The sequence below is a fragment of the Drosophila mauritiana genome, unplaced genomic scaffold (genome assembly GCF_004382145.1).
Source record: "Drosophila mauritiana strain mau12 unplaced genomic scaffold, ASM438214v1 U_173, whole genome shotgun sequence".
Lineage (NCBI taxonomy): Eukaryota > Metazoa > Arthropoda > Insecta > Diptera > Drosophilidae > Drosophila > Drosophila mauritiana.
The window spans coordinates 20,905-28,903 of record NW_022881304.1 but is presented as its reverse complement, the minus strand read 5'-3'; the positions used below and the strand labels follow the sequence as shown (position 1 = coordinate 28,903).

The 7,999-nt window shown below is 33.9% G+C and overlaps 1 non-coding gene across 1 annotated transcript; it reads right to left on the bottom strand.

Annotated features, from left to right (window-relative positions):
* Window positions 1–3,716: 3,716 nt before the first annotated feature.
* Window positions 3,717–7,665, bottom strand: LOC117149203. Its single transcript, XR_004460117.1, has one exon. It is a non-coding gene; the product is annotated as a large subunit ribosomal RNA (ribosomal RNA).
* Between the last annotated feature and the right edge of the window lie 334 nt (window positions 7,666–7,999).

Sequence of the window (7,999 nt, the reverse complement as noted above, 5' to 3'; positions counted from 1 at the left end):
ATCCGAAATAAATATTCGAATAATGCGGGAGGTCGGCAACCACTGCCTACCTATAGTAGTTTTTGAACCCGCTGTCCTCAAAGCGGGTATTTTCAATTCCGTTTGCCACCCAACATACGGGCTATTCTCTTATAATTAAGAGATTATAGGAAATTTCATTTTTTCCATTATTCATAAATTTATTTTTCCCTTATACATATATAATTAATCATTTTCATATGTATATTTATTAATTTACTCATATTATTGCCAAATCATATGAATATAAGTTTTGAACAATATGAGAGGTCGGCAACCACTGCCTACCTATAGTAGTTTTTGAACCCTCTGTCGTAATTCCGGTCGTTTACACTACTATACCCTCTCACTATAATGGCTTTTCTCTATAATACTAAGAGAATGTGGGATATTTTCAGCATTTTTTTCCTTATACATATAATAATTAATCATTTTCATATGTATTTATTTAATTTACTCATATTATGCCAAAATCATATGAATACATAAGTTTTGAACAATATGAGAGGTCGGCAACCACTGCCTACCTATAGTAGTTTTTGAACCCTCTGTCGTAATTCCGGTCGTTTACACTACTATACCCCTCACTATAATGGCTTTTCTCTATAATACTAAGAGAATGTGGGATATTTTCAGCATTTTTTCCCTTATACATATAATAATTAATCATTTTCATATGTATATTATTTAATTTACTCATATTATTGCCAAAATCATATGAATACATAAGTTTTGAACAATATGAGAGGTCGGCAACCACTGCCTACCTATAGTAGTTTTTTGAACCCTCTGTCGTAATTCCGGTCGTTTACACTACTATACCCTCTCACTATAATGGCTTTTCTCTATAATACTAAGAGAATGTGGGATATTTCAGCATTTTTCCCTTATACATATAATAATTAATCATTTTCATATGTATATTATTTAATTTACTCATATTATTGCCAAAATCATATGAATACATAAGTTTTGAACAATATGAGAGGTCGGCAACCACTGCCTACCTATAGTAGTTTTTGAACCCTGTCGTAATTCCGGTCGTTTACACTACTATACCCTCTCACTATAATGGCTTTTCTCTATATACTAAGAGAATGTGGGATATTTTCAGCATTTTTTCCCTTATACATATAATAATTAATAATTTTCATATGTATATTATTAATTTACTCATATAATTGCCAAAATCATATGAATACATAAGTTTTGAACAATATGAGAGGTCGGCAACCACTGCCTACCTATAGTAGTTTTTGAACCCTCTGTCGTAATTCCGGTCGTTTACACTACTATCCCTCTCACTATAATGGCTTTTCTCTATAATACTAAGAGAATGTGGGAATATTTCAGCATTTTTTTCCCCTATACATATAATAATTAATAATTTTCATATGTATATTATTTAATTTACTCATATAATTGCCAAAATCATATGAATACATAAGTTTTGAACAATATGAGAGGTCGGCAACCACTGCCTACCTATAGTAGTTTTTGAACCCTCTGTCGTAATTCCGGTCGTTTACACTACTATACCTCTCACTATAATGGCTTTTCTCTATAATACTAAGAGAATGTGGGAATATTTCAGCATTTTTTCCCTATACATATAATAATTAATAATTTTCATATGTATATTATTTAATTTACTCATATAATTGCCAAAATCATATAAATACATAAGTTTTGAACAATATCAGAGGTCAGCAACGGTCTTTCCTCTATAATACTAAGATAATATGGGAATATTTTCAGCATTTTTTCCCTTATACATTTATACATATAATAATTAATCATTTTCATATGTATATTATTAATTTACTCATATTATTGCCAAAATCATATAAATACATAAGTTTTGAACAATATCAGAGGTCAGCAACGGTCTTTCCTCTATAATACTAAGATAATGTGGGAATATTTCATCATTTTTTCCTTTATACATTTATACATATAATTTAATCATTTTATATGTATATATTTAATTTACTCATATAATTGCCAAAATCATATAAATACATAAGTTTTGAACAATATCAGAGGTCGGCAACGGTCTTTCCTCTATAATACTAAGATAATATGGGAATATTTCAGCATTTTTTCCCTTATACATATAATAATTAATCATTTTCATATGTATATTATTTAATTTACTCGTATAATTGCCAAAATCCTATGAAGACATAAGAGAATACAATATGAGAGGTCGGCGCAACCATAATATAGTAGTTGATGACGAGGTGTTTGGCAACTTGATACAATTCTTTAAAAAGTCTTTATATTAATTATATGATAGGGACAATATCATATGCGTCACTAAATTGATGACGAGGTGTTTGGCAACGTGACACAAATCATTAAAGTCTTTATATTAATTATATGATAGAGACAATATCATATGCGTCACTAAATTGATGACGAGGTATTTGGCAACTTGATAGAATTCTTTAAAGTCTTTATATCAAAAATTATATGATAGGGACAATATCATATGCGTCACTAAATTGATGACGAGGTGTTTGGCAACTTGACACAATTCATTAAAGTCTTTATATTAATTATATGATAGAGACAATATCATATGCGTCACTAAATTGATGACGAGGTATTTGGCAACTTGATATAATTCTTTAAAGTCTTTATATCAAATATTATATGATAGGGACAATATCATATGCGTCACTAAATTGATGACGAGGTGTTTGGCAACTTGACACAATTCATTAAAGTCTTTATATTAATTATATGATAGGGACAATATCATATGCGTCACTAAATTGATGACGAGGTATTTGGCAACTTGATACAATTCTTTAAAGTTTTTATATCAAAAATTATATGATAGGGACAATATCATATGCGTCACTAAATTGATGACGAGGTGTTTGGCAACTTGACACAATTCATTAAAGTCTTTATATTAATTATATGATAGGACAATATCATATGCGTCACTAATTGATGACGAGGTATTTGGCAACTTGATACAATTCTTTAAAGTTTTATATCAAAAATTATATGATAGGGACAATATCATATGCGTCACTAAATTGATGACGAGGTGTTTGGCAACTTGACACAATTCATTAAAGTCTCAATATCATATGCGTCACTAAATTGATGACGACAACTTGACACAATTCATTAAAGTCTTTATATTAATTATATGATAGGACAATATCATATGCGTCACTAAATTGATGACGAGGTATTTGGCAACTTGATACAATTCTTTAAAGTTTTTATATCAAAAATTATATGATAGGGACAATATCATATGCGTCACTAAATTGATGACGAGGTGTTTGGCAACTTGACAATTAAAGTCTTTTATTAATTATATGATAGGGACAATATCATATGCGTCACTAAATTGATGACGAGGTGTTTGGCAACTTGACACAATTCATTAAAGTCTTTATATTAATTATATGATAGGGACAATATCATATGCGTCACTAAATTGATGACGAGGTATTTGGCAACGTGATAGAATTCTTTAAAGTCTTTATATCAAAAATTATACGATAGGGACAATATCATATGCGTCACTAAATTGATGACGAGGTTTTTGGCAACTTGATATAATTCTTTAAAGTCTTTATATCAAAAATTATATGATAGGGACAATATCATATGCGTCACTAAATTGATGACGAGGTGTTTGTTTGGCTACAGGAAAAATCATTTATTTATCGAATCATCAAGCAAAGGATAAGCTTCAGTGGATCGCAGTATGGCAGCTGCTCAACCACTTACAACACCTTGCCTGTTACAAAAGTCGTTTACAATTGATTCTAGGCTTTGTCATTGTATTAAATAATGCTTTTATATGTAACTAGCGCGGCATCAGGTGATCGAAGATCCTCCTAATTTACTATGTTACAAATTACATTGGCATCACATCCATTGTCGTTTATAAAATAAATTATAAACTTTAAATGGTTTAGAAGCCATACAATGCAAATTGCCCCTTATTTATCATTGCAGTCCAGCACGGATACGACCTTAGAGGCGTTCAGGCATAATCCAACGGACGTAGCGTCATACCACTGTTCGCTCGAACAAGTATTGTGCCATTGGTCCGTACCTGCGGTTCCTCTCGTACTACGCAGGAATGCTGTCGCAACAACGTTTTGTCATTAGTAGGGTAAAACTAACCTGTCTCACGACGGTCTAAACCCAGCTCACGTTCCCTTGCATGGGTGAACAATCCAACGCTTGGTGAATTTTGCTTCACAATGATAGGAAGAGCCGACATCGAAGGATCAAAAAGCGACGTCGCTATGAACGCTTGGCCGCCACAAGCCAGTTATCCCTATGGTAACTTTTCTGACACCTCTTGTTAAAAACTCTTTAAACCAAAGGATCGATAGGCCGAGCTTTTGCTGTCCCTGTGTGTACTGAACACCGAGATCAAGTCAGCATTTGCCCTTTTGCTCTATGTGTGGTTTCTGTCGCACTGAGCTGGCCTTGGGACCTCCGTTATTATTGAGAGATGTACCGCCCCAGTCAAACTCCCTACCTGCAATGTCCTTGAATTGGATCATACCTGAGTAATTGGAGTTATACCAAATTTTCAAATCAAAATACATAAATGCATCGTTTTATTAAAGAATTTGTTTGCGATTATATAAACAAACTCGTGATACTTTGATCAAGAAGCTTGCATCAAAACCCAATACCATAAGATATAATAAATATATCCGTATAATGGCTAGGAAATGATACACGTTCCATTTAATCAAGTAAGTAAGGAAACAATAAGAGTAGTGGTATTTCATTGACGATACCAAACCGAGGTCTAATATCTCCCACTTATTCTACACCTCTTATGTCTCCTTACACTGCCAGATTAGAGTCAAGCTCAAAAGGGTTTCTTTCCCCGCTAATTATTCAAGCCCGTTCCCTTGGCTGTGGTTTCGCTAGATAGTAGATAGGGACAGTAGGAATCTCGTTAATCCATTCATGCGCGTCACTAATTAGATGACGAGGCATTTGGCTACCTTAAGAGAGTCATAGTTACTCCCGCGTTGACCCGCGCTTACTTGAATTTCTTCACTTTGACATTCAGAGCACTGGGCAGAAATCACATTGTGTCAACACCCGCTAGGGCCATCACAATGCTTTGTTTTAATTAGACAGTCGGATTCCCCAAGTCCGTGCCAGTTCTGAATTGATTGTTAATTGATAATCGTTATAATTGATAAGAACTAATTGTTTAACCCAAATAGTATTCTTAAAAATTTTAGCAAGAAAGTTCCACAATTGGCTACGTAACTAAACTATCCGGGGAACAAGTAACTAACATAAATGCTAGAAACTCTATTTACCCAGAACGAGCACATAAACCATGTTATTGTTTCCCAATCAAGCCCGACTATCTCAATCTTCAGAGCCAATCCTTATCCCGAAGTTACGGATCTAATTTGCCGACTTCCCTTACCTACATTATTCTATCGACTAGAGACTCTTCACCTTGGAGACCAGCTGCGGATATTGGGTACGGCCTGTTGAGAAGTTTGCGTGTCCCCACCATAAATTTTCAAGGTCCGAGGAGAAAATATCGACACAACAGTAATGTCATGCTCTTCTAGCCCATCTACCATATCTCTCTGCGAAAGACTTCCATGGTAGTACGGCTATAAAACAGAAAGAAAACTCTTCCGATATCTCTCGACGGCTTCTTTATGGTCGTTCCTGTTGCCAGGATGAGCACGAGGCCCATATTTAATAACAAACGGATACTCAACAGGTTACGGAATTGGAACCGTATTCCCTTTCGTTCAAAATTATTCAAGTGTATTATATTCGCTTTGTTTATATAGTTAGGCATTTTTGTTTTACTTGAAAATTTTCGGCTTCGCCTTGAACTTAGGACCGACTAACTCGTGATCAACCACTGTTCACACGAAACCCTTCTCCACTTCAGTCCTCCAAGGTCTCATTCGATTATTTGCTACTACCACCAAGATCTGTACCAATGGCAGCTCCATGCAGGCTTACGCAAACACTTCTACGCATACCATTGTACCTTCCTACTCACTAAAGTTTCAAAATTTATATCACAAGTAATATAAATCATCTACTTTAGCGGTAATGTATAGGTATACAACTTAAGCGCCATCCATTTTAAGGGCTAGTTGCTTCGGCAGGTGAGTTGTTACACACTCCTTAGCGGATTTCGACTTCCATGATCACCGTCCTGCTGTTTTAAGCAACCAACGCCTTTCATGGTATCTGCATGAGTTGTTAATTTGGGCACCGTAACATTACGTTTGGTTCATCCCACAGCGCCAGTTCTGCTTACCAAAAGTGGCCCACTGGGCACATTATATCATAACTTGAACTTCATATCAGAAAGTTAAGGTTCTTACCCATTTAAAGTTTGAGAATAGGTTAAGATCGTTTCGACCCTAAGGCCTCTAATCATTCGCTTTACCAGATAAGATTATTTTATATAATATTAAAATGCACCAGCTATCCTGAGGGAAACTTCGGAAGGAACCAGCTACTAGATGGTTCGATTGGTCTTTCGCCCCTATACTCAATTCTGACAATCGATTTGCACGTCAGAACTGTTTCGGTCTTCCATCAGGGTTTCCCCTGACTTCAACCTGATCAAGTATAGGTTCACCATCTTTCGGGTCACAGCATATATGCTCAAGGTACGTTCCAGTTAGAGGCATAAATAATATAAATATACATTATACATAACTATATAGAACGCCCCGGGATTGTGTTAATTAGCTATAAATAGCTAAAAAACTAATCCCATTATTAGTCAAGTTAATTACGCTATTAGGTTACATCCCAATAACTTGCACATATGTTAGACTCCTTGGTCCGTGTTTCAAGACGGGTCCCGAAGGTATCCTGAATCTTTCGCATTGTTAATCATACAAGAGCATATAATAAACACAAAAATCAATGATAATTATGCCATTATATAATTCCGAAAAATTAACGCTCTGTAATAATATAAATCTATCAGCACTTTATCAAATTAATAACATTTATTCTGTGTTAAAATGCAAGCAATTTAATTGGAATAAACTATAAGTTATATTTTATGATAAATTTGGGATATGCTAATAGATTACAATGTCCTTATATGGAAAAAATGCACATTATTCTTATAATATTATTTAAATATTACAATTTTAATGATGAATTTTCCATAACGGATATTCAGGTTCATCGGGCTTAACCTCTAAGCAGTTTCACGTACTGTTTAACTCTCTATTCAGAGTTCTTTTCAACTTTCCCTCACGGTACTTGTTTACTATCGGTCTCATGGTTATATTTTAGTTTTAGATGGAGTTTACCACCCACTTAGTGCTGCACTATCAAGCAACACGACTCTTTGGAAACATCATCTAGTAATCATTAACGTTATTACGGGCCTGGCACCCCTCTATGGGTAAATGGCCTCATTTAAGAAGGACTTAAATCATTAATTTCTCATACTAGAATATTGACGCTCCATACACTGCATCTCACATTTGCCATATAGACAAAGTGACTTAGTGCTGAACTGTTTTCTTTTCGCTCGCCGCTACTAAGAAAATCCTTGTTAGTTTCTTTTCCTCCCCTAATTAATATGCTTAAATTCAGGGGGTAGTCCCATATGAGTTGAGGTTGTATATATAACTATTTTTTGCCATAAATTCTTTATATATAAATGATAAAACAATCAATTAAATTCGTTATAAATAGTTCCAATAGTTCTTGTAAGCAAAGTTATTTTTTATCCATTTAACGAACCAACGAAGAATAATAACAAAACCAAGATTTTCTTTTTCCGAATCATTAATAAGAGACAATTCTAGATGAAAATATTTCAATTTTTTATGCTAGACATTTCTCAGTATTATTTGATTGAAAAAGAAAATATTTCTCTTCGTTTTTCACATTCAAATGTGAGATAATGTTTTTCATTTCTTTTTTAATATTATGAATAAAATCATTATTTAAT